This window comes from Lissotriton helveticus, chromosome 4_1, assembly GCF_964261635.1.
Source record: "Lissotriton helveticus chromosome 4_1, aLisHel1.1, whole genome shotgun sequence".
NCBI classification, from domain to species: Eukaryota; Metazoa; Chordata; class Amphibia; order Caudata; family Salamandridae; genus Lissotriton; species Lissotriton helveticus.
Genome location: NC_136063.1, coordinates 247,342,570 through 247,360,041, shown reverse-complemented (window position 1 = coordinate 247,360,041; position 17,472 = coordinate 247,342,570). Strand labels below are relative to the sequence as shown.

At 46.1% G+C, this 17,472-nt stretch overlaps 1 protein-coding gene and 1 long non-coding RNA gene across 19 annotated transcripts in view; one reads left to right on the top strand and one right to left on the bottom strand.

Annotated features, from left to right (window-relative positions):
- LOC144828501 (uncharacterized) overlaps window positions 1–17,472 on the top strand; it is a 2,902,672-nt gene that overhangs the window by 52,859 nt on the left and 2,832,341 nt on the right. For all 17 annotated transcript variants that reach the window (XR_013610467.1, XR_013610466.1, XR_013610460.1 and 14 more), the window contains exon 2: window positions 10,091–10,175. This is a non-coding gene — a long non-coding RNA (uncharacterized LOC144828501). The remainder of the gene's footprint in view (window positions 1–10,090; window positions 10,176–17,472) is intronic.
- LOC144828499 (CMP-N-acetylneuraminate-beta-galactosamide-alpha-2,3-sialyltransferase 1-like) overlaps window positions 1–17,472 on the bottom strand; it is a 381,835-nt gene that overhangs the window by 134,277 nt on the left and 230,086 nt on the right. The window lies entirely within an intron of this gene.

Sequence of the window (17,472 nt, the reverse complement as noted above, 5' to 3'; positions counted from 1 at the left end):
CCCCTGTGGATCCGCTTTGCTCATCGGTGTTTAAAGACTTAGCGGTACATGACACCTCACCGTTATGCTCGTTGATCAATACGTCGCTCACTTCCGGCGTAGTCCCATTAAAGTGGAAACAAGCTGTGGTTCGTCCTATCCTTAAGAAACCTAATTTGGATGGCAGCAAGCCTGAGAGTTATCGACCAATCTCACTCTTACCATGGCCAGCTAAGGTGACTGAGGCGCATGTCAACGCGGTCCTCTCGGAACATCTACTTCATGCTGACGTCCTCGATGTGACGCAGAATGGATTTAGGGCCGGTCACAGCACGGAGACGGCTCTGCTGTATATGGTGGAGCATCTTCGCTCCGTGCTCGATGCGGGTCAAACGGCGGCGCTGGTGCTATTAGATCTGAGCGCCGCCTTTGACACCGTATCGCACCCGATCCTTCTGCGGCGCTTAGAGGAAGTCGGTGTCACCGGCATCGCTCTCCAGTGGTTCCGGTCTTTTTTAGCCAATCGGGCCTTTAGCGTGACCGTCCCGCCGTACCAGTCCAAATACCATCCTTTGGACCTGGGGGTTCCTCAAGGCTCCTCGCTGAGTCCTACGTTGTTCAATCTATACGTAAGGCAGCTAGCTGAGGTTGTCAGGCAATGGGGTATGACAATGGTGTCATACGCCGATGACACCCAGCTAGCGGTTACGATCAGCGGGGATGCCGATGTTGATGCCCCCAGGTTCCAGCAAGGACTGCGGGCGGTCGCCGGCTGGATGACGTCCACCTGTCTCCAGTTGAACGCTAGTAAGACCGAGGTCATGATTTTTGGCAAACAACCGGAACGCTGGGGAGAGAGATGGTGGCCAGGGGATCTGGGTCCGATTCCCATCCCAGTTGCCGAGCTTAAAAACCTCGGGGTCTGGCTGGACCCGTCCCTTACGTTTGCTTGCCATACCAAGCGTACGGCGGCCTGCTGCTTTGGTATTCTGCGCGGGCTCCGCCCAGTGCTCAAGTTCTTTGACGCCTCCACGAGGCAGCTCATGATCCAAGCCACCGTCATCTCTAGGCTGGATTATGCGAGCTCCCTGTTGGTAGGTTTGAACCAGGCTGAGATTGGACGTCTGCAACGGATCCAGAACGCTGCACAAAGATCGTGGTAGGATTACCTAGATCTTGCTCCACTTCCAGTACTCTGCGCTCATTGCACTGGCTCCCGGTGGTCCAGCGGATCCAGTTTAAGGTCCTCTGTGTCGCATACAAGATTCTGAAGGGGTCTCCAGCTGTGATTCTGTCGACACTTTTGGCCCATTACATTCCAGCCCGAGCTTTAAGATCTGCTGATCTAGAACTGGCTGTTGTCCCGCGCTTTAAGCGGAGTAGAGCTGGTGGGCGCTCCTTTAAAGTTCGGGCAGCGGTGCTTTGGAACTCCCTTCCCCCGGCGATTCGTGCCCTTGGGGATCTGCTTTCTTTTCGCAGGGCGGTGAAAACCTTTTTATTCCCTTAGTTTAATTGTGTTTGATTATTGTTTCGTTGTGTTGTGCAGCTGCCTTGTCGGGCGCCAGGACGCTCCTTGGCTGGAGCATCTGTGCGCCTAATAAAAAATGCATAACATAACATCCACCACCACCATGTCCACCACCACCATGTCCACCACTACCATGTCCATCACCACCACGTCCACCATCACGTCCACCACCACCACATCACCATCACATCCACCACCACCACCACCACGTCCACCACCACCACCAACATCCACCACCATGTCCACCACCACCACCACCATGTTCACCACTACCCCAACCACCACCATGTCCACCACCACCACGTCCACTACCACATTCACCACCACCATCTCCAACACCAACACCACATCCACAACCACCATGTCCACATCCACCACCACCAAGTCCACCACCACCACATTCACCACCACATTCACCACCACCATGTCCACCACCAACACCATGTCCACCACCACTACGTCCACCACCACCACGTCCACCCCATCCACCACCACCACACCCGCATCACCCACCCCCATGTCCACCACCACCACCTCCACCACCGCCACTACCATGTCCACTATCACCATGTCCACCACGTCCACCATGTCCACCACCACCACGTCCAACATGAGGCCACTAACACGTCCACACCACCACGTCCACCACCAAGTCCACCACAACATCCACCACCACCAGGTCCACCACCACGTCCACCACCACCACGTCTACCACCACTACGTACACCACCACCATGTCAACCACCACGTTCACCACCACCACGTCCACCACCACCACCACGTCCACCACCACTACGTCCACCAGCACTACGTCCACCAGCACTACATCCAACACCACCATGTGCACCCCCACCATGTCCACCACCACCACGTCCACCACCATCACATCCACCACCACCACACCCACACCCACCTCCACCACCACAACCACATCCACCACCCACATGTCCACTACCACCATGTCCACTACTACCACGTCCATCACCACCACGTCCACCATCACGTTCACCACCACCACATCCACCATCGTGTCCACCACCACCACCACATCACCACCAACACCACATCCACCACCACGTCCACCACCACCACCATGTCCACCACTACCACATCCACCACTACCACGTCCACTACCACATCCACCACCATGTCCAACACCACATCCACCACCACCATGTCCACATCCACCACCACCACGTCCACCACCCCCACATCCACAACCACCACGTCCACAACCACCACCAAGTCCACCACCACCACATCCACCACCACCATGTCCACCACCACCACCATGTCCACCACCACCACCATGTCCACCACCACTACGTCCACCACCATCACATCCACCACCACCACATCCATCACCATGTCCATCACCACCACGTCCACCACCACCACACCCGCATCACCCACCACCATGTCCACCACCTCCACCACCACTACCGCCACTACTATGTCCACCATCACCATGTCCACCACATCCACAAGCACGTCCACCACCATCACCACCATGTCCACCACCACCACATCCACCACAAGGCCACTAACACGTCCACCACCAACACATCCACTACCACCACCACATCCACTACCACCACCACATCCACCACCAAGTCTACCACCAAGTCTACCATCAAGTCCACCACCACATCCACCAAAACCAGGTCCACCACCACATCCACCACCACCACGTCCACCACCACTACGTCCACCACCACCATGTGCACCACCACCATGTCCACCACCATCACATCCACCACCACCACACCCACATCCACCACCACCATGTCCACCACCACCACCACGACCACCACTACCGCCACTACTACGTCCACCACCACCATGGCCCCCACCACGTCCACCATGAGGCCACTACCACATCCACTACCACCACCATGTCCACCACAAAGTCCACCACCACATCCACCATCACCACATCCACCACCAATATGTCCACCACCAGTACATCCACCACCACCATGTCCACCACCACCATGTCCACCACCACCATCACATTCAGCACCACCACACCCACATCCACCACCACCATGTCCACCACAACCACCAACACTACCGCCACTACCATGTCCACCACCACCATGTCCACCACATCCACCACCACCATGTCCACCACCACCACGTCCACCACTACCATGTCTAGACCACCATGTCCACCACCACCACCACATCCACCACCACCATGTCCACCACATCCACCACCACTCCCACCATAACCACATCCATCACATCCACCACCACTACGTCCACCATGGCCACCAACACCACGTCCACCACACCCACCTCCACCACCACCACCACCACCATGTCCACCACCACCATACCCACCACCACCACGTCCACCAACACCACATACACCACCACCATATCCACCAGCACTATGTCCACCACATCCACCACCACGTCCACCACCACTATCACTCTATCTATCGCCCTCACTCTATCTATCGTCCTCACTCTATCTATTGCCCTCACTCTATCGCCCTCACTCTGTCTATCTATCGCCCTCACTCTATCGCACTCACTCTATCTATCCCCCATCACTCTATCTATCCCCCATCACTCTATCTATCGCCCCTCACTCTATCTATCGCCTCCACTCTATCTATCTATCGCCCTTACTCTGTCCATCTATCGCCCTCACTCTATATATCTATCACCCTCTACCTATCTAACGCCCTCACTCTATCTATCTATCTATCGCCCTCACTCTATCAATCACCCTCTATCTATCTATCGCCCTCACTTTATCTATCACCCTCACTCTATCACCCTCACTCTACCTATCTATCGCCCTCACTCTACCTATCTATCGCCCTCACTCTACCTATCTATCGCCCTCACTCTATCTATCGCCCTCACTCTATCTATCGCCCTCACTCTATCTATCGCCCTCACTCTATCTATCGCCCTCACTCTATCTATCGTCCTCACTCTATCTATCTATTGCCCTCACTCTGTCTATCTATCTATCTATCGCCCTCACTCAATCGCTCTCTATCTATCTTCCTCACTCTATCACCCTCACTCTATCTATCGCACTCACTCTATCTATCCCCCATCACTCTATCTATCGCCCCTCACTCTATCTAACTATCGCCTTCACTCTATCTATCTATCGCCCTTACTCTGTCCATCTATCGCCCTCACTCTATATATCTATCACCCTCTACCTATCTAACGCCCTCACTCTATCTATCTATAGCCCTCACTCTATCTATCACCCTCTATCTATCTATCGCCCTCACTTTATCTATCACCCTCACTCTATCACCCTCACTCTACCTATCTATCGCCCTCACTCTACCTATCTATCGCCCTCACTCTACCTATCTATTGCCCTAACTCTATCTATCGCCCTCACTCTGTCTATCTATCGCCCTCACTCTGTCTATCTATCGCCCTCACTCTATCTATCGCCCTCACTCTATCTATCGCCCTCACTCTATCTATCGCCCTCACTCTATCTATCGCCCTCACTCTATCTATCGCCCTCACTCTATCGCCCTCACTCTATCGCCCTCACTCTATCGCCCTCACCCTATCTATCTTTCTATCTATCTATCTATCTATCGCCCTCTATCTGTCTATCGCACTGACTCTATCAATTGCCATCACTCTATCACTCGTCCCAAGGAACCACCACACCACTGCTCGGTTTGTATTAACTAAACTATTCTGTACACGAAGGGTGCAAAACACCTCTAATTCTTTACTCGGCTTTGACTGGAACCAAGGATATACATGCATGAGGAGTGTATGCGATACTACTTAGTGTAGAGAGCCTACTGGTCTGGTGTACTAGGAATCGCCATGTTGTGCGGTCCCCAGCCTGATCCCTTGCAAATAGATGACAACTTGAACCAAAGTGAACCTAGATTATGTATGCATAGTATTTATTTTATTTATTTGAACGTTTTTATATTGCACGAACATGACCCATGAGGGTATCAGAGCACTTTATATAATTGTTCAGAGAGCAGAAAAAAATAAAACAATTATATCATATTAAAAAATATATACGATAGGGCAGTACACGGATAAGGGAGGGGATGACACAGATTTAGGACCGATAAATCGAAAACCATAAAAAAGGAGGTCAGAGTAGTCATTAATGTGATTGATGTGTTAGGACAAGTAAGAAGGGAGAAGATCCTAGGATGTAGGGCAGAAATGTGTTCATAAGGAGTACTTTGACTTCTTTCTTGAAAGGTGCAGTTAAGGGATTTAGTCTGATTTCACAGGGCAAGGCCTTCCAATTTCTTGGTGCAATCACAGAGAAAGCTTAGTTAGTACTGGATATAGTGACATCTACTTAATAATGGATATATTGATATCTACATGCCCACATACAGAGCAACATTACACTAGGGTAACTAGGAACTGTAATTAACAGTGTTATTAGCCGTGTGTTTCAAAACAGCGGAAATTTGGTATGAAGCACTACATAAACACATTATTGTTATTTACGAGTCTCGGCAGGGATGCTCAACATCCTGTGATTTTGGGCAAATCCCTTAATCTCCCCGTGCCTAACAACATCAATGAGTACCTCTGTAACGCAACTGATGCTCATGTTAAGTGCTCTGAAACCTTTGGGTCAAGTTTGCATTATATAAATCTAATTTTAAAAAAAATTTAAAAAATGAAGGGAAACATGGCCTGTTTCCTAAAATGTGAATTCCCAGTGAAGTTGCCATCTTCTTAGATAGTCCGCCACACGGTAGACGGACACTAATGTTCTGCCTGCTGGTGTGAGAATGTTTGTGTACAGTCATTGGTATACTTCACCCTAAACTTATAGCTTCCAAACTCTGCTTCTCTGCCCAATTTCCAAGAACACCCTATTAATATCCCAGCAACATGTGCAATTCTTATCCAAGAGTGACACATTTCGGGCAGGGTTTGAGTATTATTGGTGAAAGTAGTGAGGTACTTACCACATGTACAACAACTGACGTCCTCATTTCTGTAAACAACCTGCCCCACCCCAGCTCTTCCCGGGAAGAATATGTTATTTTCGTGACTCAAGGGTGCCACCTGTAGAAACGCACTGGCAGGGCCGGCCAGCAGACTCTGAACTTGCTCTCAGTAGATTCTAAGACTTCAGGGGCAGCCATGTTTATCCACACTTACCATCCTATTGTTATCAGGTGAAAAACTAAGGGCTGCCTCATTCAAATGTAATTACCCATTTTCCTGAAATAAAGGTACAGTTGTTTGTGTGGTATGCAGAGTTTGTTCCACTGATGCAGTTTGCATCTCCAGGGCCCTCATTACTAGTTAGCTATTACCAGTATTTTTATCGGCACCACGAGTCATGCACTGATTTCTCACTCACTTGCTGCCCTTGTCTCCGCACAAATATTAACCCCTTCACTGCGGGCTGTTTCCCCCGCTGTGCTGGGGGCCGGGGGGCACGCACAGCGCCCCGGTGCTCATCATGAGCCACGGCGCTCCGGTGCTCATGACGAGCTGAGCTTGTCATGACCGCGCCCGTTTCAATGGAACGCTCAGCACAGCAGGGGAATCAGCCCAGCGTGCGAGCGCTCCATTACACGGGCGCGGTCATGATGAGCTGAGCTCGTCATGAGCACCGGAGCGCCGTGGCTCATGACGAGCTGAGCTCGTCATGAGCACAGGAGGGGTTAACAGTTCATTTCCCATGAAATGTGTTCCGGAAATAAATCCAAGAATCTGAGTTTTGCAGCTGCTCACTGGAAATCGGGCAGTTTTACTGCATTACCATCCACTCTGATTTGCCGATCTCCTACTAAGGCTGTAATACTACACCAGTTCAAAAATACACCCAGCAATACTGGTATTTCCCACAGTGGTATTATGACATTACCCCACCACTCAAATGCCCAATAATTAATTATCGGGGCCTAACAGTCATTAATTCCTACATCTGTCTAACATATTCAAGCATGCAGCACCCACAATTAATTACATCTCTTTCCTGCATGTTTTGCCTAGTATAAGTGTTCTCCTACTGGAGAAGTACAAACCACCCTAATGTTTTTGTTTTTTCAAGAGGACTCCAGAGGGGGTCATCTTGGCAGTACCACATTAGGGTTATTATATTTTGTACAGTCCTGCCCCCACACGCAAATGTTTCTGAACGTTTTCCCTGGTTTCATGATTTCAAGTAGTGTGTGTGTGTGTGTGTGGGGGGGGGGGGGGTTATGCTCAACCAGTGACTTAGGCAAGAGCTATTGAACCCCAGACCCAGTGGTTTCCAGGGCCCGTGCCCCTTCAATATTATTTACAGATTTTTAAGTAAAAGCAAGTTTGCAGTTTTCATTAATGTAGTTGCAGGTTGTACGGCCATACCACAAGATGGTGCCACATTCCATGTTTTCTCTTCCCCTCCAGTACCTTTTTTTAGGTCTTGCCTAGGCAGCCCTTATGCTGTCTCTTCGAGACATACAGTTTTCAGGATATGGGCATTAAGCTCCGCCCACTTTCTACACATCTTTTTAATTGGCTCTTGTTACTGTCCTTGGTAAATGGTGGCTTTTAGTGGTCAATAGGCTTAGGAGTCCTTTCTTAGTACTGCTTTTTCTTGTGTTGTAGACTCCCATGAGGACTGCCCCTGTTACGTGTTGTTACAAGGTATGTTGTATTAACAGTCTGTAAGCACAATTTCTTAAATTACTTTCTCCTACCTGCTGTTGCAGGCAAGAAATTCTCTCTGGCAACTGCTTGTTTTGCAGTTGTCCCGCGAACCCAACCGGAAGCTATTGCAGTGCTTTGCGTAAGCACCAGCTCTCTGGTTCTTTTTGTTTGTTGTGGGCTCGCTCAACTCAATGTTTTTTTTCTGATTCAATTTGTTCTTTATCAATGGCAGCTGTGTCCTTTTTTTGTTGTTGAGCACAGTTCACCTAACTCAAAGTTTGTGGCTGTATTGGCAGCACGGAAACTTGATCTTTAACAATGGCAGCCAAGGCTGAGAAGGGAGCAGTAAGCTAACTCACGTGATCCCCTTCGGTCCTGCTGGGGGAATGCTGGCAGGTGGGTTTGTTTTTTCAATTTCTTGCCCTCGTCGCTTCCGTCTTTATGGGCAGTTGAGGTTGGCTCGCGAGCAGCTCTCATGGCTCAGGTTTGGGGTGGGGTTAGCAAGAGGGACCCACACTGGTGGCGCTGCGACACCTTTTCTCAATCACTCGAAACCCAGCTGCCCTCCCACTATTTGTGAGGTCGGCGGAAATAGCAGCTGGAAGGAAAAAAGTGGCATAGCCATGGCGACTGGGAGAGGAAGTCTACATGGTACATGTGCGAGACTGCCTATTATATCTCTTCCACCCGGTTTATTTAGTTTGGACAGACACTTTCAACTTCCCACAATATATACTGCAAGCTTTGGCTAAAAAGGAGTTTTGGTATTTGCATGTACTTTTGCATTTTAAAAAGGAGGTTACGAGTTGTGCAGTGGTTGGTGCAAGTAAAACAATTAATGCTGGTTTGCAAGTGGTTTCGGTTGACATGTCCAGCTAATGCTGGCTTTTCAGCCAACCATACTTTTGGTTATGGGAAATGCAGTTTTACATTATAAGCAGCGCAAAGTATTGTCCAGACTTTTTAGGTTTTCGCCTAGGCAGAGAGCTGGGAACATTTCTCCCCCTTCTAAACAATTTAAGTAGCCTGCCCACGCACTAGCAAAGAAGCAGCATTACCTAACTCAGTATGTGCAGCTTTTATTTAGTCAACAAGTTAATTTTACTTTATACTGCAGCATTCCTATCTCCCATTCCTACTCTGCATTTATACATTCACACACTCTCACTTGTAGCCCTTTCCCTGAGCCAATTGTGTTTCTTCCAGCCAGCATATTATGTTTGTCTGCCCTCCCTCATAACCTTTTTCCCAATGTCAGGTTCACCAGCGCCGCAAGGTCATACAAATGGCAATAACACGATGCAATATCAGTAACAAACATCGTCATTTTCAACACCAAAAGCTCTAACTTTCACAAAGGCGAGACCTAATGCTTTGCAAATGCTTCTTAATACTCAGAAACAGGTGAGTAGGCCACTAGAAGAGATGCAGCTTTGCATCTGAAAACCCCTACATGGTGAATTTGGAATCCACCACCTTAGTTTAAGGCTGAGCAACAACGTAGATGTGAAGCAAACAAAGCAAAATATGGTAAAGTGATACTATCCCATCCCATGAGGTAGGCCGCCCAGAAAGTCCCCTTTCTCTATTATTGAACCCTGACATTGTCTAGTCAACTGCGAGTGCTGACAGTCATGTGATGGGTCCCAGGGAACCACCGCAACACTGCTAGGTTTGTAATAACAAAATTATTCTGCACACAAAGGGTACATACCACCTCTAATTCTTTACGGCTGTAAATCGAATAGAGAATATACATGCATGAGGAGTGTATGCAATGCTCCTTTGTTTAGAGATCTGGTGTCATAGGAATCGCCATGTTGTGCAGTCCTCAGCCTGATCGCTTGAAAAGAGATGACAACTTGAACCAAAGTGAACCTGGATTACGTATGTAATGTATAAAATAAAGATTCCTACCTCACTGCAGGAACCGTTGTTTTATAGAATGAACCTTGAACCAAGTCAAAGAACCGAAAACACAAGTTGCAAAGAAGTATACGAGCCTCCATCACACAACATACCGTTTCCGGTGAGTGGAATAACACAGTGGTTTTCTTACTGTATTAAATTACAAACTAGAGGCCCAAATGATAAAGGTTTCTCCATCAGTAGGTGAGATGTATACATACAGTACTCATGTCTTATCACTGAATTCCAAGAATATGCCAGGAATACTCCAAAAGTAAGGGCCAGATTACGATCTTGCCAGAAAGGGTTACTCCGTCACAAACTTGATGGATATCCCACCCGCCAAATTACAATTTCATTATATCCTATGGAACTTGAGAAACGGTAAACTGAATATCCGTCACACTTGTTACGGAGTATCCTATCTGCAAACATTGTAATCAGGCCCTAAGTCACAATAAAATATTTGTGCATCTGTCCTCTGTTTTTATGAGAATGTTTTTTGTGGAGGAGATGTATGCACCCGTCTAATTCTTATGGGATAGCAGAGCAGTGTGAATTGGTGTGCAACCATATATCATTTGTGTAATGTGAACTGGTGTGCAACCATAGATTATTTGTGCAATGTGAACTGATGTGCAAATATATATCATGTGTGCAATGTGAACTGATGTGCAACCATAGATCATATGTGCAATGTGAATTGGTGTGCAGCCGTAGATGATTTGTGCGCCGCCTACAGTTTGGCTCTGTTCCTACCATCATGAACCATTTCCTCCCTATCTTTAGTATATGTATAGTGCTTAGTAACACATTTTTCGATGTTCTCAGCATAATAAACTAGCAGCTGGTACCATACCCAGTTTTGTGGGTTCTCAACGTATTCACATGGAAAGGATTCAAAGATGACCTGGTTTTACTAGCATAGTCTCTCTCATTTTGCGGTGCTCATGGTACAACCTCATCTTTTGAAGTCTGAAAAGTGAACTCTGCAGGTTAGAGACTTCATCATTGATTCTGTAACTCACTGAGCCATTTTGCCAACATAGTAAAGCTGTAGACTTATAAGGGTTTCAGTGAGCAAAGAAACACTAGCACGGGTTCAATAATTAGGTGTACTGGTAATTAAATGTTCAGATACTGGGACCAAAGTTATTTATTCTGGCCAGTATCTCCCCCTCAATTAGCAGCCATTGCAAGCTAATGGGCCAGGAATCGGAAAATCATGCGCAACACAAAATGACAGTGTCCATTTCCACAAGCAGTCCCCAATTCCATGCACATGTGCCTCCTGCTTAGAGAAAGAAAACAATGTTTGCAGAAAGAAATTTGTTTTACCCAGGTGTTTTTCTGCACTCTATAATACCTGTACTTGTCCCAGGGATACCCCTCCGCCCATCTTGTAATGGGGTAATGAGAGTATGTGTGGCAGATGGCAGACTGTACGGTCCAGGTGCTCCTTATCTGTCATTGAAGTCTCTGTTTCTGTATCAGTGTGAAGCATGGACACTGCTTTTATCACATGCACAATAACCTCTTCATAGTAGCTGGGTAAAAAACACGGTAACATATACATTGATCGGTCCACACACAGCTACAAAACAAGCCTTTAATTTACCTGGGTACTTCATTTAGACTGGAAATAAGACAGAAATTAGCTAACAAAACAGGTGCTAAACTTGCTTTAATTGTCAGAAGTAACAGCTCAATTAGCTGTAATTACTGTTCTTCAATCCAGTTCGGCTCCTGTATCTACATTGCTGTGTATTCCTTTAATTGCTCTCATTTTAGGCAGAGAAGAGAACTGAGGCACAGGGAGATTGTGATTTGCCGGGATCACACAATTCATCCAAATGGAGAACTCAGGATTATAAAAGAAATATTCTCAATTCACCAAGGAGAAGTTAGCCACTGGCCTACTCCTCCTCCCTTATATGCTAAGGTACAGGATAAGGCAGTCGACTTTCATTACTCCTCTACCAGACACTCCCTGACCCTTTTCTTGCACTTGTCCCTGCCTTCCGTTTGTGTTGGTTTTAAGGTCTTTTAATTCCACCGACTTCCCGATCCGAGTCCTTTCCCCTGTCTTGCACTTGGTAAATATCTGAGATGGGAAAAATAAGTGCCGGCCCCCAAATATAAGCGGTCTCTACACTGGCAACCACCGGCTCATATTAAGCAGAGGGGGCGATGAAAGACCGGGGAGTGAATAATTAAACCTTTTTGTGCCCTAGTGCAGGTGCAGAGGCTCAATATGCACCTGTTTTTGTAGAAACCATCTAATAGATTCATCATTAACCAGTTTTGCGAGTCCTTAATAGCAATTCATAAGGAATCGCTATTAAGGACTTGCAAAACGGGATTCATGTAGGAATTGCAAAAAATATTGCGATTCCTACATCTTCCTTATTTGCGATTAGCAAATTGCTAATCGCAAATAAGGAATAACTCCCCATTCATTCCTATGGGCCGAAACACACACATGTCCAATGGACATGTGTGTATGTAACATACCACTCAGAAAAATGGGGAGTTATTCCTTATTTGCGATTAGCAATTTGCTAATCGCAAATAAGTATGCGATTTCAAGGGTGCCAGGGGTGTCCAAAGGACACCCTGTAGCACCCCTGCAAAGCAAATGTAGCCAGATGTTGCACACACACATGTCCAATGGACATGTGTGTATGTAACATACCACTCAGAAAAATGCACTAAAGTGCATTTTTCTGATTTTTCGCTATTTACCACGAAGTCTGACTTCGTGGTAAATAGCGCCCAGAAATTGCGAATTTGCAAATTAAAAATGGTTGATGAATTGCATTTAAGGAATCTCAAATAGAGATTCCTTAAATGCAATTCCTCGCAAATATGCGATTTCGCAATTAGCGATTTTTGCATTTGGGATGATGAATCCCAAATGCAAAAATTGCACTCGCAAAGGGCCAGATTCTCAGAATCTGGCCCTTTGCAAGGCAAATTTTCTTTGATGAATCTAGCTGCATATCTGCAGCACATTTACTAGATCAAACACTTGGCGGTTTACAGTATGAGCTGAAGGTAAGACAGGGCGAAATTTCAATTACATCAGCATAATTTGAATAAAACTTTGGGAATTTCTTGTTATGCGAAATTTCGGAAACGGTGCGATTACGCCAAGTTCTGTAATTGCTCTGCAATCACAGCAAAATTATAGCATATGTCATGCCTAACACTTAGGTGCCCCAAGTCAAGGAACATGTTAATGAGCCAACTCACTACCCCAATGTAGAAAGGAGGGTACGGTGAAAAGTATGCATGTTATAAGTATAGTGTAATTTTCACCCTAAGTGGCCACGGGTATGCCCAAACACGAGTCTCCAGCTCACTGTGCCACTGGCTTCAAGCTAGCCTGGCTGATGAAGGTTGATACCCTAAAAATGGTACCAGGATTCTTATTTCTGATCCAGGGAGTGTAATGGTTTGGCAGTTCAGGCTGGGCTGTTCCTGTGAGGAGCAGGGTCAAGACTGATTTGCGTATGGCTGAGTCCAAACTGGGGTGGTGAAGGGAGCAAAAGAACGATGGATTCAACCCAGATCTCTTGAGTGGGGGTGAGTGGTTGAAAGGTTCCAGCACTCCGCCCATTAGCTGGTTGTGTTTGCTGAAGTATAGTGCAAACCTAGCTAGCAAGCAACATAATTGAGGTAATGAAACACAGCCAGTGGATCAAGTGCCCAGGCTGGCTATCAGAGTTCCACATTCAACGGGGCTGAGGAATGAAGCTTGTTTCCTGGCATTAACAGAAGATGTGGAGGTTGGACTGTTAGAGATTAATGGCAGGATCAAAGGGATGTTCTTGGAAATTCACTGAGTAATTAGTAATAAGCAGCAAAGCAGCAAAGAGTTAATGAAAAGTCACTAATACTACAGTGAAAAGATATATAACATAGATTTGTTTTTTCAGTCACAGAAATTCTTTACTGATATCCTAAGTGGATATTCTAAGTGGAATGGAGAAATATTGTAGAATGAGTAATTCTTGCAAACACTTGGCCAAAGTTTAGATAAAAGCTATAAGTAGTGCACTGAACATCTGCTAGACTCTATGCAGATTTCACCTAGTGGTAAGCTGATGTGGTTATGGGTCTTAGATTCATTCGGATGATAGACAATAGCAAGCAGACGTGATGTGATAAACTTAGCAAAAATATGAGTAAAATGAGTATGAAATAAAAATATATACAAACTCCAACAAGTGCATCGAGAATCCCCTACTTTAGCAGCTACAGCAGATGTGAGGTTCATTTTGGGCCTCTTCTGTCTGCAACGTGACAGACAAAAGTTCATAATTAACGCTATATGAAGAAGCAAAGATGGATCAATATATAAGGAAAAGAAGGATGGAAGGAAGGAAGAAAGGAAGGAGAGGTGAAAGGAAGGACGTGTGAAAGAAAGGTAGGTAATAGGACTTATAGATGGATACGTGGGTGAAAAAATGAATGAATGGATAGGTGTGTAGACGTGAAAGGGTGGCAGTGTAAAAATAAATTTGAGAGGACGGATGAATGGGTAAGTCAAAGGATGGCTGTATGAGTAGATGGATGCAATGAATGACAGAATATAAAGATGACATTGTGGATATTAGCGGGTGGGTTCAACAGTAAAAGGATGAATGGATAGATGCTTAAATGGAAGAGATAAGGGTGGTCTTCTAGGGAGGGTTGGGTTCACTTGCATCGCCTGTTTAATGCCATCAGAGCTTTATTTCAAAGTAGTGGTATTTAAATTTTCTGGCTACTCCCTTCAGGGTCAATCAGAGCCTACCTGCTATATAGTTTGTGTTTTAAGATATATTAAAAGATAAGGTTTTACACCCAGAAAAGTAGTGTACATTTTTTTGTTTCTGTAGTGGGACGAGAAAAGAATGACTTCAAGGTGGTCTTTGGTAATTATTCAAGTTGAGTAATTACATGTGTAAATTGGAGGCATTGGGATTACATAAATGTATTTATATATATGCGTGAACAAACAAAACCGGCTCAACATGTTATGAGTAGAGTGCAAGAGCTCATGTTGACACAGCATCAGTTACGCTGTGAGACCCCCATCTTGTGCTTTAACATACAGTGTCATGAAAAACACTGGAAAACCTGTCACACTGTCCAGTTCAGTTGGCAGAGGTTCCTCATCCAAAGACAAATTAAGAGCATGCTTTGTCAAAGCCAACAGATCTGGTGTTGGCTTCCAGCCTTTTCACTTTGTCAATGTTTGTGTGATGTAATTGTTTTTGGAAAACTTTATAGTTTGGAACACTGGCCCTCATCAATCTAAAAACAGCGGTGGCTAAATGAAAAAATATTTTGTGTTTTTAAAAAAAGACAACATTGTCATATTAGTCCGTGGCACTTAAGGGAACTACCTTGTGTGTAGATGTGCTCCTTGTAAAAGAGCAGAATACCGTCATTCACAGTGAAGTTAGCCAATGGCTAAAGTGGTCTAAGCCACTGCCGCATGCGCGATGCTGTAGTGAGCAGACAAAAACTGTGGCTTAACCAATACCAGACCAATGGATAAAGAGCACAGGCTTACAGCCCCTTCTGGTAATTATATTGCCAAATCAAAAGGACTAGGCTAACTCCAAATCTAAACATTGGTACCAAGGGGACAAAGTACAGTACATTCATTTAAATTTAAGGCTATGCTCCATTATAGCTGGAACATGGCACACCACCCAGCCCTAAACACAGCCCCGCAGCATGCAGCCCACTGGGTTAATGTCATAAGGGCTAAATGGCCAATCCAGACCGACTCTGCACTCATCAATCCTCAAAATCATAAATATATGTCACTAATGGCCACTGAAATTCATTATATGTAAATTTAACTAGTGCCTTATTTTGATAAATATCCTAAAAACTGGGAATTTACAATTCGGCTTGTCATCTAGTCTCATCCTTAAATTGTTGATTAGCTGTTTACTAGGACCAGCAATACCTGCACTGTCCCTCTTGAACAGAAGGCTTGAGTTGCAATCCCAAATCCTTCCATTTACAAGGCTGAACATACAGAGGGCTTGGATAGCGAAACAATACAAGGGTTAGCAGGGGCGTAACACCCGTGCTGCGGTGCAGAAGGGCACCCAGCCTTTCAGGGAGCCCCATTCTGCCCAAGGTCAATGAATCCCTATGAGATATGGGAGACCCAGGGGCCCTTATCACATTCTGCGATAGACCGCAGACACTTAGCCGCTGCTCACTGGGACTGGATACAGCAAGATGGCTGACTTTCCTACATGGAGTACCAAAATCCTCCTCTTCCTCCTATGTCCTCTGTAGATGTGAGTTGAATTAAGCAACGTGCGTGCACAAGTACCCATAGTTTGCACTCTGGGCATGTTTATTACAGCAACAGAGCTAGTATTTTTCACAGCTTCAGGCAAACAAACCTACCTTCTGGAGCACTGAAGAAATGAGGGCCGGACTGGGCACTCAAACCAGCCCTGGCAATTTAATCGGACCGGTCAGTCGGTGGGGCTGGGGGGGGGGGCTGTAACAAAAACGACCCCCACCGCTCCAAAACTGGCCCACACCCTTCCAGCCCACCAGGAAAACACCCAATGACCGCTTTGGCCAGCCCAGCGCAGAAAGATAAGCATAAATTCAGCATTTTCCTCAGGAATTTGGCACTATCATTGGGGAGCGAGAGGGTAGCTGACCTGTGGCTTGGCACTAAAAGTGAGAATTTATAAGAGTGATTCTCTAGCCAAGAAGAAGGCAGCTTAATGCTTTCTTTAAAAAAAATCAATCTGTGCTGTTTCAAGTGGAAGAGATAAGAGCCTTAGATGTTTGTATAACGATTCGAAATTCCAGGGCACAAAATACTGCTTTGATGCTCTCATCCTGAAGAATGCAGCTTATTGTTTACTTAAATCACAGTGGTTGACTGGGTACTACAGAGGTGAAGGTATGTGTACGTCCTTGGGTACCAAATATAGAGTGTGCTAAAATATCAAACATTCCATGAACATCTAACTACAATGGTCACAAAATCTGAAGTTGCCAATGTTACGCAAGATTTTAATGCTCACCATTCAGTTTTACTTGAATATCAGCCAACCTATGTGACAAGTCTTAAGTTAGGTCCTCAGGTCTGACTGATAAAGCACTTAGGCACTTATTCCGACAGGGGTGCAAATCTCGATTCACATGTAAACTCAGATGTTTGCAGGAATAGTGAGTTCAAGGCAGGCACAAATTGTGCACCTGGGGCCGTATTATGCATTTTCATTGTTTGTGCCGGCACGCCTATTAAAAGGTGCGCCCGGTGCAAACAAAGAAAGGGCCCCTATTACGGTGTATGTGCGGCCCCCAGGACAGCACGTTCATGTGAAAACAGCTGCTCTGTGTTTTCACAGTGTAGGCGGCACCCACGTGCACTTTTA